At 42.2% G+C, this 23187-nt stretch overlaps 1 protein-coding gene across 10 annotated transcripts in view; it reads left to right on the top strand.

Annotated features, from left to right (window-relative positions):
* The window catches only part of SGMS1 (sphingomyelin synthase 1), a 247466-nt gene that overhangs the window by 33504 nt on the left and 190775 nt on the right, over positions 1-23187 (top strand). For 9 of the 10 annotated variants that reach the window (XM_059662719.1, XM_059662720.1, XM_059662718.1 and 6 more), the window contains exon 2: positions 5535-5625. The exons of the other annotated variant lie outside the window; for it this stretch is intronic. The gene's annotated coding sequence lies outside the window, so the exon portion shown is untranslated. The remainder of the gene's footprint in view (positions 1-5534; positions 5626-23187) is intronic. 10 annotated transcript variants of the gene reach the window in all.

Here is a 23187-nt window from a genome sequence, read left to right as displayed (position 1 = left end):
CCTATGTGATTTTGGTCAAATTACTTAAACTCTCAGGACCTAAATTTCTTCAACTATAAAATAGGGAGAATACATGCCTGGTTGAGATGTGGGGAGGATTAGAAATAATGCAATAGAGCACTTAAAAAGTGCTTGGCATGTTGTAGGTGCTTAGTAACTGGTAGCTGCCATTTCAGGGCCTCTAGCTGCTCTTTGGGGGCTGAAGAAACTGCCCAGAAGAGTGTTTAAGAATATGGATTCTGGAATAAGCCTCCTGGGTTCAATTCCTTATTCTACCGTATCAGTTGTGTGATTGTTTACACTTAATTGCTTTTTGTGCCTTAGTTTTCTCCATCTGGAAAAAGGGTGTAATAATTGTTCCTGCCTCACGGGGAGAGATGATTGTATACAGACAAATAAGAACTGTCAAGAGGTTGGGTTGAAATGACCTCATTGTGATCATCTAGTGCCATTGTTTTTTGTTGTTTTTTTTCAGCAACATGATATGAACCTCATTGAAATTTACAGTATATTTCTTCTCTCCTTCCTGTTCCAATTGAAGTAATTTATTAATTTTTGTATTTGATGCCACATAATGTTTGATATTGTTTTTACTTGAAATACAGATATATTATCTTAAATATTACTGTTGCTACTTAAGAAATTGAATGAACTAAATATAAAAGAACATCTATTTGTGTAGAGAATACATACTTTTTGTAGAATTACTACACATAAAATTAGATATAGTAAATGAAAATCTCATCTTATAGATGAAAACATAAAAAACATAACCAGCTCTCTGTTAAAAAAAAATCCCCCAAATACAATTTCACTGAAGTAATTTGACTTTCTTGCTTTAACCTTAACTTGCCGGGTTGCATGCGAGTTAATTTTTCCCCCCTCCGAGATGACAGTAATAAGATGGGACCATGGATGTGAGTCCACTGGGAGGAAAGCAGTCTGAATTTAATGTCAGTCTAGATATCCAATTTGACTTGTCCCTGTGGGCAGTGTGTGGTGCTGGCCGGGTCTGCATCATTATTCTGAAGTCTGTACTGATGTCCTGTGACTAATCCGTTCCAGCTGTCTGGGTCACTGCTTTGGAGTACTATTTATTTGCAGTAGTGATGCTGCAAATAGGAAAAGCTTTCCCTTTGTTGATTGAAAGCTTTACTGGTAATTAGCAAAACAGGCACGCCTCTTATTTGGAGAGAGACTAGAAAGGCGGCTTAAGAGTCAGTTGTACACAACCACTTTGGAAGATGGTGGGACACTCCTTAGGAGAGCTGAGCATTGCAATCCCAAGCCCAGCTCCCCTCTCCTAGGTGTGTGCCTTTGGAGGAACTTGCTGGCGAGGAGCACTAGAATGTAAATGGCAGCATTATTCATACAGCAAAAAACTGAAAACTCCCCAGATGATCCTCAGCAGTAGAACAGAGCAGTAAATTGTGGATATGTTCATAAAATGAGAACTAGATAGTGGTGAAAATCTACTACAGCCACAGGAGTCAACAGGGATGAATCTCAAACTCTTAAGAGGCAAGTATTTGAAGAATATGTATAGTCTGTTTCATTTATATTAGCCTTACAACCAGGCAAAATGCAACCGTGTATTGAGAATACATATGTGGTAAAATTACAGAGAGGAACAAAGGAATAATTAACTCAGAATTCAGGCTGGTGGTTATCTGTGCAGGGAGGCAGGGCAAGGCGGGTAGAGAGGGAGAGGTGACAGGAAGGGGCACGGAGGTCTTCTAAGACACAAACATCCCAAACCCCAGCAACATCAACTGGGTATTAGGTACATAGGGTATATTGTATTGATCTTTAATCTGGCATGTTATATATATATATATATATATTTTCAGCAGTTTAAAACACGGTTACATTTATGATCTCACACAGTTTCTGTGTGGGTCAGGAAGTCTGGAGCAGCTTAGCTGGGTGGTTGTAATTTGGGGTCTCCAATGGCGTTGCAGTCCAGATCGCTGAAGCAGCCATCCTCTGAGGGCTCGGCTTGGCTGGGCTGGAGGTTGTGCTCCTAAGAAGGCCACCTCCATTGGCTGTTGCAGGAGGCTCAGTTCCTCAGTACATGGGCTTGTCTTTAGAGCACTTGAGAATGCAGGAAACAGCAGCCAGCTTTCCTCCCAAGATAGAGAGAGAGGGAAGCTGCTCTTTCACGGAGCCTTTGAGTCACACTCCATCATTTCCCCAGCATCCTATTGGCTATTCATGCCAGCCTATTGCCGGGAGCCGGTCCATCCGTGCTGTTTCAAGGGACCTGGCATATATGGCATACGGTTCTTAATATGTTTGCTCACCTTCTTGGCGCTGTGTTTTAACCAAGGTCACCTCTCCGAGAAAGGTTGAATCCCCAGGTAGGGATTTTCCCCTGAAAGTTAGGGAGGGAATAAAACCCCTCAACTAAGTGCCAGGCGGGTAATTAATCCCTTTAACTACGAACAATCATGCTTAAACTACATAATCTTTTCTCCCTGGAATGGAGATAAGAAACGCCCTAACCTTTGTAATAGAGATTGATAGGATTGAATCAACTGGTATAAATACAGTTGTAACAAGACAGAAACACTCAGAACTCAGAACTCAGAACTTAGAACAGAATCAAGAAGACAGAACCTACACGGAGCCTAGAGACAGAGCCTAGCGGGAGAACATGGCAAGGGATCCTGGACTGAACCTGACTACAGAAATTGGCAAGAGAACCTGACTGGAACCTGGACACTGAACCTGACTGGAGAGCCTGGACAGAACCTGGCTGGAGAACCTAGCGAGGGAACATGGCTACAGAACCTGGCTGGAGAACTGAACCTGACTGGAGAACCTGAGCAGAACCTCTCTGGAGATCCTGGCTAGGCTACTGATCAACTGAACGTTGTCTCCGTGCCCTTCCTTCTTCGCCGACTCCGTCCACACCTTTGGGGACCCCTGGACCTGCTGGGGCTGGACCCCGGCAGCCTATTAATTGTGGGAGGGGACCACGCAAGAGCATGAATATTGGAGGCGGGATCATTGGGGGCCACCTTGGGAGCTGGCTACCATGGTTATGCACTTTTTAATATATTTTACAATAAAAAGTATTTAGAGGCAAACTGAACTAGTAAGCTTATTTTTCCTTAGTAATGATGCAGCATCCATGTAAATGAAAATTACTGTAAGTGCTGAATGTGTCAGCAGTCAGGATGGGGTTAAAAAGTCAGTCATGTAAACTGGGGAACTGAGGGCAGGAGTGTGGTGGGGCCGGGAAGCTGGTGGGAAGGGCAGTGAAGAGAGGCACTTTCAGAATACCTACACCAGGATGTGTGGTGTAGAGAGGGGACTATGTGTGTGTGCCTCGCCTTCAGTCTACCTGACCTAGATCTGGCAGAAATCTGGGATCCCTGATTTTGAAGAGAATTCTTCAGACCAAGGGCTATTGGTAGCTTTCTGGGCTCACTGTGATATAAAATCCCTGCCAACTTCACATGTTCTCCCAAGGCCACCTTTAATGATAAAGGAGAGAGTCCATCCCCATTCCCTTCCCCCACAGGTAAGGGAAGAGCCGGAAATGAATTAAGCATGTAAGGAGTTTTAGTTAAAAATGCATGTCAGGTGACATTCTACTCCACAAGGCATATTTGTTTTACTATTAACAACTTTTAAATTACTGGTTCATTTCCTTATCATCACCAAAACGGAGTAAAATGGATGTTTCCGAAGGTACATCATGTTTTTCCCTTGGTTTTGTGTAGCTCCTGGAAACTTCTTGGTGAGTTTCTTGTGAGTCATGGAACCACATCTTATCTCCTTTGTGGGTCTCAGTGTTCTTGTGAGCAGGTGTTCCAGCCCCCAGGCCAGGAGCCGCTTGCAGAGGTTCCCTGGAGTTTTACTCACGCTGAGGATGGAAGAGACAGGCCTGCCAGCCAGGTGCGGGGTTCCCTGGCCAGCTTTCCTCAGGCTCATGTGTGCCAGCACCTTCACAGGTGGAGGTTAGACATTGATACCTCTAAACCTCTGTGCTTGCGGAATTTTGGTGACCAACAGATGAAAGGCCACGTTAGGCCATTATATAGGGATACTGCATTCTCCCCAGCTGTCGTTTTTTTTTGGTGCTGCTTCCATCTTTATTAGTGGAGCAGTATCCATGCCATTATATTATATTGTATTTTGCATTTTACAAAAACTTCAATGGCAAGTTATTGCCTTTTGTTGTGGCAAAGATAAAAATCACCAAGGGTGCCATGTGATGCTGGTTTTACTCCTATTGGCCAACAGTGTGCTTTCCTGAGAAAGGAGGGGGAAAATTATGTGTGTGTGTGTGTGTGTGTGTGTGTGTGTGTGTGTGTGTGTGTAATGTGAAAAATAGGGTTATTGTGTTTAAAAGGAAACTATAATTTCTAATAGTAATTGTAGTAGTTGATAATCATAAATTATAGTACCAAGGGACTGGTAAGAATGATTATTTATATATACTATCAGGGAACAAACTGTCATCTCCATCCCCCACTGGCAGGTGAATGTGCTGCTTGGCCATTTTGCTTTGAGGTTGGCTTTTAGGAGAGCATGGTGTTGAGGGGGAGTGAGAAGGGGTAGGGATGACCTGTATGGTGAGCTTAGGGTCAGAAGACCTAAGCTGGAATTTCATTTCTGATATTTTCTAGTTGAATGTTCTTGTCGTACATCTTGATCTCTGACACTTAGCCGCCTCCTCTGGAAACTGGAATCAGTAAACTCTGCTTACCTCCCAGGGCTGTGGGGGAGGGCCCATTGTAAGAGGTAATGCTGAAATGTAAGGTGTGGCAGCAGGAATATGACTTGCAGGCCACATCCCACTGTGCCCCATAGCATGATCTGTAGTTGAGTACAGTAGTAGTTGAGTACAATAGTAGATTGGGTCCAAATACCTTTGCCTGAAAGGACTCCAGGGGATTAGCGGTTCTGGTGTGGTTCTGAGAGCATCCTGGGATGCCTTCTAGGTGTGGTCTCAGAAATCCAGAGCAAAGCTCAGGTCCTTGAAGCTCCAGTTTTTGTTTGAATGGAGTTTGGACTAGTCACTGCCCTGAAATCGATGTGAATTAAAAGAAACTTACTGAGGAATTCCTTTGTTCCAAACATTTGCAGGGTGGGTGAGGTTAACAGTTGTTCCCTACATTCAGTATGTGGGGATCATTCTTTTCTCTTTTCACTTTTTTCCTTGCTAAAAACAAATAGTTGCAGCAGTGTTTTAACCTAGAGCAGCGGTTCTCAAGCTGTGGGTCGCGACCCCTTTGGGGGTCGAACGAACCTTTCACAGGGGTCGCCTAAATACATCCTGCATATCAGGTATTTATATTACGATTCATAAGAGTAGCAAAATTACAGTTATGAAGTAGCAACGAAAATAATTTTATGGTTGGGGGTCACCACAACATGAGGAACTGTATTAAAGGGTCTCGGCTTTAGGAAGGTTGAGAACCACTAGAGACTTGCCATTATATTGAGAATATGTTCTCAGGTGAAGTAGCATTAACATGCAAATCTTTGGTGATAACAAGTTGTTTTGCTTATTCTTGCAGGTGAGGGCAGCATGAATGACCTGAGTGTGCCTTTGGGCATAGTTAGCATTCATTTTTGATTAGGAGAAAGAAGACGGCCTCCTCTTGAAAGGTAAGTAGACATTTCTATGCAACTTTTTATTATGAAAATTTTCAGACATACTGAAGAGTTAAAACAGTGGTTCTCAACCTGTGGGTCGCGACCCCTTTGGGGGTCGAACGACCCTTTCACAGGGGTCACCCAAGACCATCAGAAAACACATATATAATTACATATTGTTTTTGTGATTAATCACTATGCTTTAATTATGTTCAATTTGTAACAATGAAATTGGGGGTCACCACAACATGTGGAACTGTATTAAAGGGTCGCGGCATTAGGAAGGTTGAGAACCACTGAGTTAAAAGAATGTGCAGGAATTCTTATGTATTCACTACCTACATTTAACAGTTGTTGGCATTTTGCCACGTGTGTGTGTGTGTGTGTGTGTGTAGGTTTGCATATTTTTCTGCTGAAATGTGCAAATTACAGCCATAATGACACATTATCCTAAATTCTTGAGAATAAGACTCTTAAAAATAAGGATATTCTTTTCTGAGAGCCATTTTAGAACATTTATAAACTATGTGACATAGAGTAATTTAATTAAGTGAAATTATAATTTCCTATTAAAAGGTGTAATAGCTGATATAAGTAAAGTCAGATTTTTAAAAAGCTTTAAACAGTGGTTTATTTAATAGACAAATATGCAGTACGAATTTGTTTGTTCTGAGAAACGTCTGAATATGGAGGATTGGAATTTGTACCACACATGGACCTGAACAGGAGGGGATCACTGTGCTTTCTTCACTCCCTGTAATCCGCCCATCTGCCCACTGTGGTGACGTCTATTGTTGGGTCAGTGGATCTGATTACCACTCCTGCTTCTTCCTGATCAGCATTTACAGTCTCTGCGATCTAATGTGATCAAAGGTCTTAATTGATTTTTTAACCTGAAATTATTAGGAGAATGTATAAAGAATATAAGTGATTATATTAAAATCAACATTAGAGTGATTAAAAAATGATTCTCAGCCCATAATTTATTATGCATTGAGACGTTACATAAAATCTTAAAGATGTGTTCAGCTATGATTATAATTGTAGATTATTATACATTATCTGTTATAGCCCATTACACAATCAGTTATTACAGCTCTGTGGTTCTTGCAGGAAGGCTGTCAACTGTCCTGCATTCTAATCTCTGTGACATTTTATTTATGGCATCTTCCTCAAGTGGTTTCTGAGCATCTAAGCATTTCTTCATAGATGTTTATAAACTAGACCTGCCCATTTAGGACATCATTTTAAAAGCAGTCCATTTAAATGAGCCAATTACAGCAGCAGAGACTTCTTATAGCCTCTTGTCTCATTTAGAAGACAAAGGTAGTGACAGCAGTAAAGTTCCTTCAAAAGACACTGCCATTCTGAAGGACTCTGACTGGAATTGCAGGCTCTCAGAACAATCTAGTGTGCTGTGTTGCCCTTTGGCCTCTCCCTGGTTATACTTGGAAAAGACAAGGAGGAGTTGAGTGGGGCTCCCTATGAGGCAGAAGACTTGAAGGACATGGTCAAGGGGAAGGACGTGGGGCCCTATCTGGGGCCTTCAACTGGCTCTCTGGCCCTGGACCACTTAGATATGGGGTAATGATTTTTACTGTCTATTACAATAGAACATACATACAAAAAATATACATATTGTAAGTGTGCAGCTCAACATTATTTTACAAACTGAACTCGCCCATGTAACCAGCACCCAGATTAAGAAACATGCTTTCTCTAGATACCCCACTCCATGGGTAGCTCCTCTTGATTTCTAAGAGCATTAATTCATTTTGCTATTTCTCTCTCTTTCTTTTTCTCTCTCTCTGTGATATATATGCAAATTGTACTTTTTGTGTCTGGCTTTTCTCATTCAACAATGTATTGGAGAGATTCCTCCACTTGGTTGCATATAGTTATAGATTGCTTAGTTTTATTACTCTTGAGCATTCCATCATAGGGGAATACAACAGTGTATTTATTCTGTTAGATGCAGGTAATTTTTTGTGTTCACCCACCCAGAACATCCTCCAGCAAAAATGGAGAATAAACAAGGTTTTATCCTCATTATGGTTACAATGGAGGCGGTCCCGGTTGTCCTCTCTCTGCCCAGCTCTGCTGTGATATGAAGGAGGAGTCCAGGCAGCAGAGAAGATTGAGACACAGTTGGGAGATGTATGTTGTTTTTCAGTCCTGTAATGACTGCTGCTTTTCCTGGGACTGGCCATGTTCCTGCTGGCACATGTTTTCTCCATGCCCTTCTCTGCCCTTTTCACTCTTATACAGCCCCTTCGAGGAGACAGTGCAGAACACACCAAATATCAGGCAATCAGTGGATAATTAAAGTCATTAGGTGTTGGGATTAGCTGTTAGATAGGGCCATTTGGATATTTTATAACATCATTCTCAGGCCATACAAAATTATCAACTTAAAAATTAACCTGCTGTGTTTGGTCAAACATTTAACTAACTCACCCCAATGCCTTGGCAGGGCCAGACCACGTGATATAGGCCCACGGGCTGGATGTTCCTCACCCCTGTGTTTGATGAAGGGCAAAGTTGTGGGCTTTGAGGAGCCTGTGTTGTGGTTATAGTTTCACAGGGATGGATATGGACCACATCCTCGGAAACCACTTGTACTGTAGAATTCAGGAAGTAAATTCAAAGGCTTGCACGGGCCAGGCTTGTAACAAACATGGAGGTTGTTTAGTAAGGAGTGATGGCACTAAAGAGAATGAGTATATATACTTTGGCCAATTTTTGACCCAACGAAACATGTCTGGCTGACTTTAGCAAGTTAACCAATTTCCAGTCTTTAGGGAATAGTGTTCATTGTAAGAAAGTGTTTCCCTTGGGATTTGAATGTTTTTATGGATTATGGATGCTTTTGTAAATAAAGTTTTATTCAAACACAAACATGCTTACTTGTTTATGTTACCTATGTCCGCTTTTGTGGTATAACAGCTGTTGTTTAGTTGCAAAAGAGATCAGGGTTGAGTAGTTGCAACAGTGATCCACAATACCTAAAATATTTACCATCTGTCCCTTTACAAAAAAGTTTGCCAACTCCTGTTTTACTTCATAAAAGCAAGGACATAGTAATTTTTGTAGTCATAAAATAGTCTGATCCCATTCATTTTAGTGTTAATACCTTCATTTATTCATTTACTAGTCAACAAATTTTTATAGAGTCTGTTATATGTCAGGCAAAAAATAGCGATAGCAGATACGATTCTTGCCCCTAAGGAATTTACAAGAGGCTCCTATGAAGTTGAAGTTCCATTCTGGGATTGTGCTTTCTATGAATCAAAGCAGATGTGTAATATGAGTAGAATTACCAAATATTCAATTTTAAGCTAATATATTGGCTATATTTATTGATTTTAGAAATAGGATTAATTCTTATTTACATAATCTAATGGTTACTTCACTTATAAAATGTATGTAGTATGGTGTGCATAGAAATGACTTTGTGTTTGAAGGTCGTCGTTTACATGTAGTAACACCAGACTGTTTGGGAGCTAGCATGTCTGGATAGGGCTGTGAGCTTTGAAGTGCTTACCAAAGCAAGATGACAGACCCCCATCTTAGGCCACTTTCATAATAAATAATAAACCTCGACAGAAAGAACAGCATGCAAAGTAAAAAAGTTTTGAATATAGTAGAACAAATGTGTCTTTGTTGGTGTTCTTATCTGTTTGCTTGCTTGAGGTCATAAAAGTTTGTCTTCTTAATAGGAGCCTATAGAAGGCATTTTAATGACCATAGAACTAGTTTTAAACATCATGTTAACTCAACATTTTCATATATGCTCAGATATGTCTTATGGGTGGACACAGGCTAAGGATTGCCCCTTCACCACCCCAGACTGTCTTCGGACAGATAAAAAGGAAACGCAGTTGGCCCAGCTTAGTTATTGAGCTGTGTGTAATAAATGTGAAAATGCATGAGGTCCTGCTAATGTTTCCACATTGCCTTAGGAGCTGTCTGACATCACATGGAATTCCACCCACCGCAGTAGGAGGCAGTATCTGGGTGAGCAGTAGTGCTTTCCTCTGAAATCCGAGGCGCTTGTGAGGATTGATCTGAAGTCACTACAGAGAAGGAATGCCATTTAGTGCAACAAATAGTTTAATGAATGTGGCTCAAACTGTATACTGGTTTGTTTTGTTTCCAAAATTAGTAAGTAAAGTTAAGGCTTAGTTTCTTTTTACGAGGAAGAAATGATACTTGCTGCTTGTGTTTAAAATATTTAAAAAATTCAATTCTGTTCTTCATTTAATAATTTTTATAGTGGTTTGGATTTAGTATTAAATGAAAATGAAGAAGACTGAGCAAAAATGAATGTCACAGTTGCTTTCCTTACAAAGCTGGAAACTGCAGACCTAGCTGCTTTGGTTAAAAATAAGGTTTTTTGAGCCCTGGCTGGTGCAGCTCAGTTGATTGGAGCGTCCTCCCATACAACGAAAGGTCACAGGTTTGATTCCCAGTCAGAGCACATACCCAGGGTATGGGTTTGATCCCCAGTCGGGTGTTTGTAGGGGAGATAACCAGTCGATGTTTCTTTCTCACATTGATGTTTCTCTCCCTCTCCTTTTCTCTCTCTCAAAAATCAATAAAAACATATTCTCGGGTGAGGATTAAAAAAATAAATACAGTTTTTAAAACAAATTTGATAGTAGGTCAGATTACCTGATCTGTGGCATTAGGAAAACTGGATCTTGTGTTCTACCTAATACGGAGTACTTTTGTCAAGAACTCCAGCCCCCGGAGTCTTTTATTTTAGGGAGCAGAATAGAATAAAGGACAGAAAATACAGATGAATATAGCTCGATAAAATAAAACATGTTTAGAAAGGGTACTAGGGCGATTCTTTTGCTTGCAAGTGACAGAAAACCCAATTTCAAACTATCCTAAGTGAAAGTAAAAGTGTTGGCTTAGGTCATTGAAAGTCTAGAAAAGGATCTGACTTGAGGAAGGGCTTGATTGGGGACCCAAATGATGTCATGAGGATTCATCTTGGCTGCATGTTCTTGGCCTACAAATCAAGACCTCCAGCAGCTCCAGGCTGACATCATTATAGTGATCATCCAAGATTCTGTACAGATAACATTCTTGGCCTTGTGCCTAGAGCATTGGGCCAGTCACTGGGGCCAGGGACACTGGCCTGTTCTGACTGGAGTGCCAGGCCATGTGTTCACCCTACAGCCTGAGGTCCGCACCTCTTCAGCCGAGGATGAAGCACTGACTGATGACCGTGGGGGATGAATCCCTCCAGAAGTAAATCAGGGTGGTTACCAGGAGGGTTGGTGGGTGCTGGGAGGCAAACTTTAACAATAACAACAACAACAATAAAAATACAAATAAAAAAATTGTATCTTTGTGGTTTGCAAAGCATTTTCAGGTATATTATTTTGTTTGACCTGAAAGAAGCATCAGGTTAGTCAGGATAAAGGAGTGATTAAGAACATGGGTCCTGGGGTCAGACTACATAGGTTCAGTTAGGAGCCACATAAGATTTTGACAAGTTATTTAACGTCTCTGTGGCACAGTTCCCTCAACTGAGAAATGGAGACAAAGGTCTCCGTCTACCTTACAGGGCTCTGGAAGGGTTAAATTAGTGGCTATTTGTAGGGCGCTTAGTGCCTGATGCATGCTTGGTCTCTGTGTCCCTTGTTATTGTTGTTAATCTTGAAAACAGCCCTGCCATTCACAGGCAGGGATGCTGACGTCCAGAGTCACATGGCCCGTAAATGGGAGCCAATAGCATTCAGGTCTCCTGGCTTCTTCCCTGTCCCCACACTTGCCTTGTGTAATGATTGTGGGGTTCAGCTTCATAATAATTCCAAGAAGCAGCGAGGAAAACACTCCTACAAGGTGGGCCTGCTGTTTGGAAGTCCCTCCCCAAGTGTATAGAGGGCAGCGTCACTTATATCTTCTACTTGCAAATGGATCTTCATCTTCCCATTGGCATCGTGCCTCCAGGTACAGTTAGGCAATATTACTGTGAGGAAATTCACACTGGCATTGTTCCACCTGGTGGGCACGTGCTTAGGGCATCGGCCATGTCTAGGGTTGGCATTCACTAGGGAAGTGTTGGCTGATTGTTTAATCAGGTCCGGTAGTCTGAGCTGTAGAGGAATCTAGGACTTTCGTGGTCGGGAGGTGGTGTGAGGACGTACCTTCTGACGGAGCGAGGCTTGGACCGCCCCAGAATACTGCTTCCAGCGCCTTTAGCCAGTTCTATTTAGAAATGGACCCCATTGCCCTCATTACAAATATTTCCCCACAATGTTAAGAATGTTTTGTGGGGAAGTTATTCAAGTGACTTAATGGAGAAGGCTTGCCCTGGAGACTCAGACTTTGGTGTGACCCAGACATGTAAGAGGGTCATGTTGCTTTCTTTCTGAAGACAAAGACAATGATTTCTTTGTACTTGCTGTGGACTCAAGGCACTGGAAACTTAAAGTATCGCTGTGGGTAACCCGTGATGCACCTCCCAAATATGCAGCTATACACAAAAGGAAAAACTTAGCAGAAACCACAATTTTGGCTTTCTATAGTGATTTTGAGGAAAACGGGGCTAGTCAGTATTCCCAAAGCTCGCTTCATCGCCAGACCCACTCGCTTCACTGCATGAAAAACTCCGCCCTGCAATTGCGTGTCCTCCCACCCTGCCTCTGTGCCTGGCATGTGGGAGGCACTCAGCTGTTTCTTGAATGAACAGACCTGTCGGAACTGTGCCTTTGTCTTCATTTTCACTTTCTTTTGACAAGAAGTTATTTACCATGTAGATGTCTTCAGGAATTTCCGCTCTGAGTCCTACATTATCTTCTGCATCTTAATACATCACTTTATATTATTTCTTTAGGTGAAGGTGATGGTATCTTGAGACTTGATTCCAACACTTGGTTTTACAATGATATTTATATTCTAAATAACAACACCTATTTAGAGAGTAAAGGGATTAGCTACTAATTCTGCAGAAATGACTGTTGGTTTGCAAAATGCTTGTGGGAATTGTAATAGGTTCTTAGATTTAATCCCACTTACTTTATTTTTAGCTCTCTGGGAGCTTTTGGCCCTGCTCAATAGTCTGGGATAGAATAATAATAGTTTCTTCATTGTCTTTAACCTGACCCCATTTTATAGGTAGAAAAACAGGGTCAACCTTATTTCCTGTAATGTCAGCAACAAAAGTGATAACATTACTATCACTGTGTGATGAGCACTATCCTGAGTTCTTTTGTTGATTATCCTGTTTAATATTTTTAGCAACTCTGTGACCATCATTTTGTAGATGATGAAACAGGCATATATTGCACGGCCAATCCGTGTGAGCTAGCATCCCGGTCAGGGGTTCTCAAACTGCCTGCGTATTGGGAATCATCCCAAGGGATTTCAAAGCACTCCATGTCAACCAAGAGGTCACCTGCTCCATTCCCGGTTAGGGCACATCCCGGGTTGCAGTAGGGAGCATGAAGGAGGCAGCCAATTGATAATGTTCCTTTCTCATCAGTGTTTCTCTCTCTCTATCCCTCTCCCTCCTCTCTCTCTAAAAATAAATAAATAAAAACATACTTAAAAAGATAAAAGCACTCCATGTTTAGGTACATGCCTCCTCCCTGCCCATCCCCCCTGCATCCCTGGCCTCCTTCCCTTGTGTTATTTACTTGGTCTGGGGACTAAGGTAAAGGTACTGTGCATTTAGGGTTGAGAACTTGAGTAACAGCATTACTTGGTAACTTGTTAGAAGCAGAAAGTCTTAGGTCCCACCCAGACATACTGAACTGAAACTATGGGTGAGGACCAGCAATCAGTATTTTTTTTTAAAAGATATGTATTTTTATTGATTTCAGAGAGGAAGGAAGAGGGAGAGAGATAGAAACATCAGTGATGAGAGGGAATCATTGATCGGCTGCCTCCCGCATGCCCCCTACTGGGGATCGAGCCCACAACCCTGGCATGTGCCCTGACCAGGAATCAAACCATGACCACCTGGTTCATAGGTCAACGCTTAACCACTGAGCCACGCAGGCTGGGCTAGCAATAAGTGTTTTATCAAGCCTCTAGGTGACTTTTCTTTTGACTTGTATAAAACACATAACTTTAAATTTACCATCTTCACCGTTTTTGAGCTTACAGTTCGGTAATGTTAAGTGTATGTACATGGCTGTGAAACAGATCCCTAGAACTTTTCATCTTGCAAATCTGAAACTCTATACCCATCAAAGCACAGCTCTCCCTTCCCACCCCTCCCAGCCCCTGGTATCCACCAGTCTATTTTCTGCTTCTATGAATTCGACTACTTCAGATACTGCATCTGAGTGGAATTCCAGGTGATTCTTATGCACACTCACATTTGAGAGCCACGGCACTCCAAAATTCGATTTGGCTCATCCTCCTCCAGACTCCCAGCACATCAGCAATATTAACTATATTGTACATCGCAAACACACCTGTGCACGCTGTGCTCTTCCTAGTCCTGCCTCTGCCACTTGGTTGTTCTGTGCCGCTCTGATCAAGTTTCATAATTTCCCGGAGGTAGTTTTCTTATCTGTGAAAATGAGGTAACCTAACTTGCAGTTTAGTAAAAGTTAAGTGATTAGACCCATGTGAAAGTATTTTGTAAGTTGTCAGGTGGTACACTAAGGAAATATTAAGTGTAGATGTTACTCTCATCTCTTTAAGTTTAGTTTTTATTGAGGTTATGTAAGCTTGATTTTTTAAAATATTTTTATTCATTTCAGAGAGGAAGAGAGAGGGAGATAGAAACATGAATGACGAGAGAGAATCATCGATCAGCTGCCTCCTGCATGCCCCCTACTGGGGATTGAGCCCACAACTTGGGTATGTGCTCTTGACTGGAATAGAATCTGGGACCCTTCAGTTTGCAGGCTGGTGCTCTATCTACTGAGCCAAACCAGCTAGGGCTGTAAGCTTGGTTCCACAAGGCCTCTCGTTCCCTTTATACTGTTGTTGTCCACCGGCTCCCTTCCTTCCCCCCCAATTTCTCACTTAATAAGTTGCTTCTTCTTCTTCTTCTTTTTTTTTTTTTTTACTGTTTATTCTTCTCTTTCTATTAGATACTTTATGTGTCTGATGACGCATGTTTAAGAATGGGATTTCAGTCTGGCCGGTGTGAATCAGTGGATGAGCGTCGACCTATGAACCAGGAGGTCAAGGTTTGATTTCTGGTCATGGTACATGCCCAGGATGCGGGCTTGATGCCCAATGTGGGCATGCAGAAGGCAGCCAATCAATGATTCTCTCTCATCATTGATGTTTCTAAATTTTATCTCTCCCTCTCCCTCTCTGAAGTCAATAAAAAAAAATAGGACTTCACAAATAGGAAGATGGGCTTCTCTCAGTTGCCATCATCTATTTGATTGCCAGCTTTAAAAAGTTTAAAACTTTAATCTCTCCTGTTATCTTTGGCCTTGTGGCCTTATGCTGTTAAAAAGCACTAATTGTTATATTGGGATTTTAGGAGAGAGGAACTAAGTATGAGTGTTTATCCGCCATCTTTAACTGGAAGTCAGTGTAGAAGTCTTAAAAAGTAAACCCCGGCAGGATTTATAGCACTGGCATTGGGTCAGACACATGCCTGCAGTGGCCAGCCTTAGCTGGAATGCCTTATTTTCAAAGCATGAAATATATTTAGATAGCCTCAGCAGAGATTGTGGCTTTCTTGTTAACTCTGCGGCAGCTGCCTCTTCTTCTTTGTTAAACACTTTCATTTCAGATATAAAATACCAATAAATTTATAAATAATTGGCCTTTGCTATAAAAAATACAAATCCTTAAAAAAAAGATCCCTTTTGATGTTTCTAAAAGGAATTTTCTGAGTGTAAGGGTATAATCCTTAGATTAAAATGCAGCTGACACATTAAGCCTTCTTACATGAAAAGCCAAATAATAGGCTTTAATGCCATTTGTCCTTTACCACCCACAAAGGGCATCTGCAGGCCAGAGGGATTGGACTTAAGTATGGCATAGGGAGCGAGGCTGTGTTTGTGATTTTGATCCCTAGTGAATGAATGCTTCAGCAAAGCATTTAAGCTCAGATTGCCAGTAAGGAGGTAAAAAGCTATTGTAAAAAACTAACCTTGGTTCTGAGAGCTGGTCTCTGTAAAAATTAAGCAGTTTTGAGGAGGGCAGTGTGGTACTTTTCATATAGGCCAACTGACCTTGGATTATTTCATGATGTGCTCCTCGTGGTGACAAATTCAATTGCTTTCTGTCCTCTCTGAATGTCGGACAGACCCTCTGTCAGTATTCATGCTCCCTTCTCGCTTACTGGAGCACAGCCTCTTGGAGGAATGCCTTGGTCCTTGCCTGGCCCTGGGGGTGGTCAGATAACAGAAGTTCTCTTCAGCATTGTAGCTCTGTTCAGTAACAGCTTTTCCATAGCTGTGGCTTCACCACTAGAAAGGAAAGCAGCCTCTCTCTGTCCACGCTGATTGCTGTGGAAGCATGCCCAGCCTTCCGAGCAGGGCTGTGTGCAACACCGAGAAATTGCTTTCCACTTAAAAGCACTGGCCTATTATTACTCTGTAAACCTTTGAGGAAACCAGATTCAGAGGGTTTTTTTAGTTTAGAAAGTTACTGACTCTTATTATTAAAGCCACCGACAATCTAGGGGTAATTTTGGTTATTGTCTTGTTGAATTAAATGAATAGGAAGCACAGAACTGCAGAGTTGTTTGTTGAGTTCTAAAAAAACGCTAATTATAATTAAATTATGAATCCTCGTGGTTTAGGAAAGGTCCCTTTTTGTTAAGTTATCAACTCCTCTCTTTCTCTGTACTGTCTCCATGTAGCAGGCAGAGAGCAGTCTTTTGTGCTAGGAGGAAACCCTGCAGATGACAGCTGACCAGGGCCCAGCCTGAGTTTTGTCATCCTCACTGATTATCAGTGTTGTTGCCTAGGCCACACTTCCACTTTTAAAGCTCTAGCCCAAGTATGAGCAAAATGTTTCCTTGGTTACCCTAAGCTTGAGTCGGCAATGGGAAATAAACTTAAAAAAATATTTTATTGATTTCAGAGGGGAAGGGAGAGGGAGCGAGATATAGAAACATCAATGATGACAGAGAATCATTGATTGGCTGCCTCCTGCACGCCCCCTAGTGGGGATTGAGCCTGGGACCCGGGCACTCAGATGGAATTGAAATGTGACCTTCAGGTTCATAGATTGATGCTCAACCACTGAGCCATGCCAGCCGGCGAAAAGAAACTTTTAAAAAATTAAAAGGAAAACTGCAACTGATCTTTGCAAACTATGAGTTTCTGATCTTGCTAGAGCTACCTCACTCCCAGGGTTTACAGCCCCAGCTCTATGCAGTATTTACAGATTATTGCATAAAGAATCAAGGAAGAACCAACTACTTAGGGCTTCCAAGTCATTTAATATGCCCGCAGCGCAACTATTATTTAAAATTCTGTTCTGTTGCCAACATGATGTTGGCATTAGTATGTGGTAATTATAATTTGTATTCTTTAAACAAGCTTTTATTGGCAGAAGGTTTATCGCATACAGACATTATAGTATAAAGGGTGATGATATAAAAAAACACTCTCAGGAAATGAAGGGTTAAGTTTATGAGACAGATGACTTTGTGATTCAGAAAAATGTATGATACAGGCTACAGCTTTGTCATTTGTGATTTGAGATTGTTATGAATAGGCCCCTCATCTGGTTGAGAATTTTAACTACCCAGTTTCTCTATGGAAAAATTGCTCTTCAGACAGAGTGTGAATGAAATATTCTGTCCATTGTGGGACTGCCTGCTCTTGTAGGGGATGAGAAGAAAGGGTGGCATTTATGGAATTTGGCTGTCCCGTGGAAAGGGGTGTGTTCCTCTAGCTGCAGCTGTGGTGTCTGCTGGGAGCTAGTGGGTCTTACTAGGCCCCAATATCAGTGTACAGTGCTTGGTGAGGGGATCCAATGGTTGGCTTTCCACATGAGTACCGGTGCCTTTTGTGGAGGCCATAGTTATAACTTTATGGAAGAGATTTACTGTGGGTCCATAATGAGGACGGACCCATCATGTTTCTGTTTAAAGAAGCTGGGTGTCAGTGGCAGGGTGAACTGCTTCGCGTGCCCATCACCCATTTGCTTGTGAGGTGTCTCTTGGGTCACAAGTTGGGGCTGAGTGCCGGTGATCGGTGGTTGTGGGGGTCACCATCTCCCAATTGACTTTGCCTAGGGAAGCATCTGGGGTCGCACCCTCTTTAACATGGGAAGTGCGATGCGGGAAGGGAAGGAAGAGGCCACACCCAGTGACTTTGAGGGCAGTGCGCTGTCAGACACAGCTCCAGCAGGATGTGGAAACGGCTGGGGCCCTGGGAGCAAAATAGCTCTGGGAAGATCATAAAAGTGGGCTTTTTGAAGGTGAATGGCTACCCTTCTTTGCTTTATATATTTTTTAAACTTTTGTTTCCTGTAGAACTTAGAAGAGCCTTTCAGAAGTTGGAAATGCTTTTGCCCATGCGCGGGCCACGGCTTTCAAGGACAAATGTGTGCCCTGGAGCCCCCAGCGTGGTGCTGCCAGCAACATTGCTTATGGGGGAGGGAGTTCTCAAGAAAGCTAGTCTGGAACTGGAAAAAGATGCCAGGCTTTGTTTGAATTGCATTCAGGTTCTAATTTGTTTTTCTTAATTCTTATTCTTCTAACTCTTAAGCCTTGGTCTGTACCATGTTCTCTGAAAGTCTTAATTATTGAAGTGGACATGACATTTCTCTGGGGCAGGGAATGTAGGCAGCCTGGCCCCTGGCAAAGTGGCCTCATAAAGACGTGTTTCTTAATCTTTTTACCTTTTTAGGTTTACTTTTTCCTTGGTTATTAAGGGAGAAAAGATTTGCTCATAAAACAAACTGAATTTATTAGGGAGCTTTTAGTTTGTTCTTCTTTTTGTCAGTAATTTGATCAGAGCTTTGGTCAGCAAGAGATGGCTAGTGTTTGCAGCTGGACTTGATAAAATTCTTGCCGGGCAAAAAGACTATTTAAAAAAAATTGATTTGAGAGAGAGAGAGAGAGAGAGAGAGAGAGAGAGAGAGAGAGAGAGAGAGATTTGTTCCACTTATATATGCATTCATTAATTGATACTTGTGCCCTGACCAGAGATCGAACCCGCAACCTTGATGTATCATGATGATGCTCTAACCAACTGAGTTACCTGGCCAGGGTTGCAAAGTCATTTTTGGCAGTTAGATTGTCCAGAAGGATCAGGGTAGAAGCTGTTTCTTTGGTCTTTTTTTTTTTTTTTAATAGAGAATCACAGGGCCTGTAATACAATGTTATTATTAGGACCCTAATTGGGAACTGATGTATAGGCATTTAGACCTCGTGTGTGTCTTTCTCCGTTCATTCCCTCGTCTTTATTCGCACTTTAAAATAGAATTTTATGTATGATGAAATGGCATTAGCTGTGCTTATAAGGGTCCTGATTATGTTGATTTTTTTTTCAGGATTATTAAAAAAGTGTATGTCCAGACTAGTTGAAGTGCACAAGGAATGCCCACTTCCTTTGCATCATTAACATTGTAAGGATTAGCCTGAGGCTTACTAACAGATTAGCTAGAAGAGGGTTTCTGTTATGCTCAGTGATTTTACGTAGTCAAGACCTGGTCCTTTGCTACCTTTGCTATTGAGGGACCAAGACTGTGAGGTGTTGGTTGTATGGCTTTTTCTGCAAGTGAGGAAGGCTGGTTCAAATGATAAAGACTACCAAAGCTGTGCCTTCCATTGTTCCTGAACTTCCTTCTGGTAATGGGAAGCCAGGAGCCCAGAAAAGTTTCCACCAGTTTTCGTGGCATCTCTCCCCTGGAGGGCCCCCAGTGTGCAGTGCGTTGCCAGTGTAAAGCTTTAGAGAAAGAGCTGTGGAGGTGGCGAGCTATTCTTGCTGCTGTGTGGCACACTTGGTGTGGTCATCATCTTGCGTGTCCCACCAGCTTCCGACGGTGGGGATGTCTCCAGCTTCGTTGGAGGGGACAGGAAGACTCTGGGAGGGTAAGCCCCCTGTCCCGATCGCATAGCAGTGGCTGAGGCAGCACGGATGCCAGATCCATTTGACTCCAAAGTGCACACCTTGAACTACCACGTCTGTTGCCTCACACACGACATTCTTTTAAAAAGTGCAGATAAAGACCCAATGAGTGAAATGAGAGATACGCTTAAGATCTATGTGCTAGAAAAAACTCATCAACTCCAAAATGCGTGCTTTTCCTGCTGTGTCATGTTATCCTTACTGTTCATCCCTTCCAAAAACCCAAACTTCCAATCCACACCATTTACTACATCTATAGGCACAGCCCGTACCGCTCTCACTTCTTATGGACAAAGAAATACCACCTTTGTGCGTTGTAGACGGTTTTTCCTTATTCACGTAGATGGAAAGTGATCACAGGAGAGTAAATGTAAGTTTGCGTGTGCTATTTTTTTAAACCAACCTTTACCTTGATAAAGGTTTAGGAAGAGGAAGCTAGGAATTATCAATTGGATGGAAGTGATGGGAGCTCTGATGGTGTAGGCTTGAGGAAGCAGAAGAAGGGAACCAGATGCTGGAGCCATGGAGAGGGACAGCAAGGGGTCCTCAGGGCTCCCTCAGGCTCAAAATACCGCTACTCTTTTCTTTCCTGTGTTCGTCCCTTCATTCATTCCTTTCTTCATTCAAGTAGTCAAGCATTCACCAAGCATTAACGAGTGGCTAATTTTTTTTTTTTTTTTTTTTTTTTTTTGAGTGGCTAATTTTTCAAGCTCTTTTTGGTGCTATGTAAGAACACAAAGTGTGATCAATTTTATCTGCCTCCTTTTAATAGGAGGAAAAGGAAATTTGGAGGAAATAAAAACATGTATATTGTAACTGTTTAAAAATATTGCTCTTATAGTACCAGATGCTTTTTGCTTATAAAAATAGGATGTTTGATATATTTTAGAAATGTATGCTCAAGGCAAAAGTGTTTTAAAAACTGTGAGGTTCATACCCTATTTGCTTCTTTTTCTAGTGAACTAGACAAATGTTCTCACACCCCTCTCCCTCCCACACCTGAAAGGTGGCAATGTGAATAAAATGGGGAGGCATAACATTTCGTCATTTCCTGAAAGCAGACATCTAAATTCAAAATATAGTGATGGAGTAAGAGATAGTTTATATATTTAATATTTATGAAAAGTCTAAAATCCAAGGAATTGCCGTGAGCCGGTCCATCCTTGCTGTTTCAAGGGACCTGGCATATATGGCATACTGTTCTTAATATGTTTGCTCACCTTCTTGGCACTATGTGTTTTAACCAAGGTCACCTCTCTGAGGAAGTTTGTTTCCCCAGGTAGGGATTTTCCCCTGAAGTTTGGGAGGGAATAAAACCCCTTAACTAAGTGCCAGGCGGGTAATTAATCACTTTAACTACGAACAATCATGCTTAAGCTACAGAATCTTTACTCCCTGGAATGGAGATAAGAAACGCCCTAACCTTTGGAATAGAGATTGATAGGATTGGAATCAATGGGTATAAATACAGACGTAACAAGACAACAGGACTCAGAACCTAGACTCAGAACCTAGACACAGAACCTAGACACAGAACCTACACAGAACCTAGACACAGAAGAACTTCGCTGGAGAGAACATGGCAAAAGATCCTGGACAGAAACTGGAGACAGAACCTAGAGACAGAACCTAGCGAGAGAACATGGCAAAAGATCCTGGACAGAAACTGGCCACAGAACCTAGAGATAGAACGTAGTGAGAGAACATGGCAAAAGATCCTGGACAGAAACTGGCCACAGAACCTAGAGACAGAACCTAGCGAGAGAACCTGGCTGAAGAACCTAGAGACAGAACCTGGCTACAGAACCTGGATAGAACATGGCAAGAGAACCTGACTAGAACCTGGTGACTGAACCTAGCAAGAGAACATGGACCAGAACCTGGCTAGAGATTCTAACCAGAATTTCGCTGGAGATCCTGACCAGAACTTGGCTGGATCCTACCCAGAACTTCGCTGGAGATCCTGACCAGAACCTGGCTAGAGAACCTAACCATGCTGATCAACTGAACGCTGCCTCCGTGTCCTTCCTTCTTCGCCGACTCCGTCCACACCTTTGGGGACCCCTGGACCTGCTGGGGTTGGACCCCAGCAAGGAATGTTTGATTGAAGTGGGAAAGAATATTTTCTCCCCTTTTTAAAGGCAATGTTTAATGCATTTGCGTTGTGTGTTTCTATTTTTTTAAAAGCCCACTTTATAATGTATCTAAACAAGGATCCCAAACTCGAATGCCTCTTGGGGCCAGGCAGGCAACATAAATTAGTGAACTAGGTTGGATATTAGATAAGAGCAGGGGCTGGGCCCTGTAACACACCAGAGAGCTGTGTGCTGCTTGTAACAGGAGCAGCTGCTGCTGCAACCCCCATTGTCAGATGGTGCCCCCGTGGGGGTGGAGGGCAGATCCTCCAGTTTTCATAGAAATAGAGTTTTACGTAACTGAAGCAACACCATGCCTTGTGGGTCAAACCAAACCTGCCTGTGCGTTTGATTCAAAGGTCACTACTTTGAAACTTCTTGGTTTTGTATCATTAAAATATGTTGTGTATCACTCAGAGTGCTCACAAAATAATCAACTTGGTGTTTTACATTTAAAAATAAAAATTTCATTATGAACTTTTTATTTTTAATTACAAAATTCCTAGTTGAATTTGAATAGAGATATCTGCATTTGTTATGGGTTTGCATAGCATAGTGCCTTGCACACAGTAGGTCTTTAATAAAGATTTGTTAAACTGAACTGATTGCTAAGGAGTTTAATAATCCATAACCCTCCAGTTAGAGTCAGAGAGAAACTTGAGAGCAGAAGACACTGTCAACAGAATAAAAGAAAATCGATGTTTTCTGGTTGTAGTGTTCTCTGTCTCAAGCAAACAGAGAAAGCATCTGTTTTCAAAAATGCAGGAGCTACAAAGAGGTTAAGGTAAAAAAAAAGAGGAGGGCAAACTCATGGAGTACTTTTCAGTGTGAATCTTTGCTCAGTCTCATTTTATAAGTGATTGCTTTTATGGTTTGGCTTCTTTTGATGTTTTATTTTTGTTATTCTCTTGCACTTCTGAAAGCCAGAAGTTGTCCAGATTTTCCCACCCTGTCCATGTGTTCTTGGCAAATAAGAACTTAAGCAGAAAAATCATTTATTGAAAGTACTAGTGGCGTGGTGCATGAAATCTGTGCACATTAAAAGGGAATTAATTAGAGGAAATATTTTAATACTGCTATTTGCCCTTTCTCTATAATAGAAGTTTCAGAGATGAAAGAAAACTAGTAAAATGTATATGAAAATCTCCCTCCTGTCAGAGTCTGGGGCACACCATGAGATCCAAAGTCAAGTCCCCGCCCACTCATGAGTGCCTTGAAGTCACGCCAGACTTGGCCGGCCCACCCCCATCAAGCCCCGCTGGGTGGAGGGGTGCAGCCTCAGGTCCCCCATCAAGCCCTGCCAGGCAGGGGGTGCAGCCTCAGGTCCCCTGTCAAACCTGGCCGGGCGGAGGGTGCAGCCTCAGGTCCCCCGGCGCAGCCTCAGGTCCCCCGGCGCGGCCTCAGGTCCC

This window comes from Myotis daubentonii, chromosome 13 (assembly GCF_963259705.1).
Source record: "Myotis daubentonii chromosome 13, mMyoDau2.1, whole genome shotgun sequence".
Classification (NCBI taxonomy): Eukaryota; Metazoa; Chordata; class Mammalia; order Chiroptera; family Vespertilionidae; genus Myotis; species Myotis daubentonii.
This window is presented reverse-complemented; position numbering and strand designations above follow the sequence as displayed.